The sequence below is a fragment of the Schistocerca americana genome, unplaced genomic scaffold (genome assembly GCF_021461395.2).
Source record: "Schistocerca americana isolate TAMUIC-IGC-003095 unplaced genomic scaffold, iqSchAmer2.1 HiC_scaffold_404, whole genome shotgun sequence".
NCBI classification, from domain to species: Eukaryota; Metazoa; Arthropoda; class Insecta; order Orthoptera; family Acrididae; genus Schistocerca; species Schistocerca americana.
Genome location: NW_025726131.1, coordinates 65,001 through 67,500, shown reverse-complemented (window position 1 = coordinate 67,500; position 2,500 = coordinate 65,001).

Here is a 2,500-nt window from a genome sequence, read left to right as displayed (position 1 = left end):
TAAGTACTTGGTCGGGTTCGAGAGAGGCGCAATCGCCCGGAGTTTGGCGAGTAGACGCTTTAGGTGCGACCACCCGTGCTCCCAACTGAGCTTGCCGCTGCCGACAGAGGCCCGGGAGCGTGCTGTCGTGGCATTGCCGGCGGGAGACAACACGCGCCACCTACGGTGGCCGGCAGCTCCAACGCCAGCGCCACAGAAGGACAAAAGCCCCACTTGGGTGCCGAAGCGAACTCTCCCAGCACAGCGCACGCGCCAACACGTCCGCACAGCTGCGATACAATCCACCTGCGAGAACCGCAGAGGCGACCGAGCAGCAGACGGCGTCGCGGCGCCGAGCGCCGGGCGGCGGCGCATCCTCAGCGCACACAGTCCTCAATCGGACCAGCACACTGCAGATGTCCACCGCGCTTCGCACCGGGCCCGCGAGGACCTACTTTGGCCGCACGGCGCCGCGTGCAGGGTGCGCCGGCGCGCAGCTGCGCCGCCTGCCGCCTCCGTCGGCCGGCGCGCCTGCCACTGGCCGCCCCCACCAGCCGGCTGTAGCGCGTGCGCCCACGCACCGCGCGGCCAGCACGCCGGAAGGCCCCCCCTCACCGGCCGGGGACGGTCCCACCCAGCCACCGCCGCGTATCGCTTCACACCCACATGCCATTCACGTTCGTGGGCATGGTGGGTATCGCTGAAACAACCGGTTGGTAGCTCAACCGATCGTCGCCATCACTGATTCACCTCTAGCGAGAACAACCGCACCACAACGGTTTACCAGTTCTTCACTTGCGTAACGTCACCAGCAAACGTAGACGTCCATCGCCATTTGCAAATTCAACGATTGTTGCATGCCTGTGTCAGGTGTCACGACACACTATGTCTGCCCACATACACGCAACAACATGTGCACGCTTCGCGAACACGTGGAAGGTGGCCCCCGTACGTATGCGATGTCCATTGCGCGAACGACTGTCAACCGGCCTCTGTCGCATGTCGCAGATGTGGAACGCAGTGCACCATGCTATCACGGTGTGTGAGAAGAGACGACTACGTCTGACAACACGCGCCACTACATCAACAGACGGCTCATGCTGATCGCCATCCACGGCATACCATACTGCAATCCAGCTCTTATAGGGAGACGACACGTAGCTGAGTGCACAATATTTGGACCGTATGGTTCGCCGTTGTTGGCGCAGTCGTGGTACGGTCACACATGTACCACGATGTATCATTCAGTACATGAGGACCAATGTGCGGTACAGTGTGTGATTTGGACGTACAACATCAGCGGACAGTTGCCACAAGCCGTACCACAACGTAGGCTGTGCTTCGCCATGCGAATGCCAATGAACAACTGCGAAGGGCATTGAGCATGTACGTCCTGCCGCCATCCGCATTACAGTGTATAGCTGCAAGGTGTTTAACATGAAGCGATACTCTGGGGACCGGGCAGTGCGAGTAGCAAACTATATTGCGGGGGTTGCAGTTAGGCAACACTACACTAATTTAACGCGTCGTATGACAATTACAGAGCAGGTTAAGGCCCAACGTGTGTTGGGTTAAGGCCCAACGTGTGTTGGGTTAAGGCCCAACGTGTGTTGGGTTAAGGCCCAACGTGTGTTGGGTTAAGGCCCAACGTGTGTTGGGTTAAGGCCCAACGTGTGTTGGGTTAAGGCCCAACGTGTGTTGGGTTAAGGCCCAACGTGTGTTGGGTTAAGGCCCAACGTGTGTTGGGTTAAGGCCCAACGTGTGTTGGGTTAAGGCCCAACGTGTGTTGGGTTAAGGCCCAACGTGTGTTGGGTTAAGGCCCAACGTGTGTTGGGTTAAGGCCCAACGTGTGTTGGGTTAAGGCCCAACGTGTGTTGGGTTAAGGCCCAACGTGTGTTGGGTTAAGGCCCAACGTGTGTTGGGTTAAGGCCCAACGTGTGTTGGGTTAAGGCCCAACGTGTGTTGGGTTAAGGCGCAACATAGGTTAGGTTAAGGCGCAACATAGGTTAGGTTAAGGCGCAGCATAGGTTAGGTTAAGGCGCAACATAGGTTAGGTTAAGGCGCAACATAGGTTAGGTTAAGGCGCAACATAGGTTAGGTTACGGCGCAACATAGGTTAGGTTAAGGCGCAACATAGGTTAGGTTAAGGCGCAACATAGGTTAGGTTACGGCGCAACATAGGTTAGGTTAAGGCGCAACATAGGTTAGGTTAAGGCGCAACATAGGTTAGGTTAAGGCGCAACATAGGTTAGGTTAAGGCGCAACATAGGTTAGGTTAAGGCGCAACATAGGTTAGGTTAAGGCGCAACATAGGTTAGGTTAAGGCGCAACATAGGTTAGGTTAAGGCGCAACATAGGTTAGGTTAAGGCGCAACATAGGTTAGGTTACGGCGCAACATAGGTTAGGTTAAGGCGCAACATAGGTTAGGTTAAGGCGACACATAGGTTAGGTTAAGGCGCAACATAGGTTAGGTTATGGCGCAACATAGGTTAGGTTACGGCGCAACATAGGTTAGGTTAC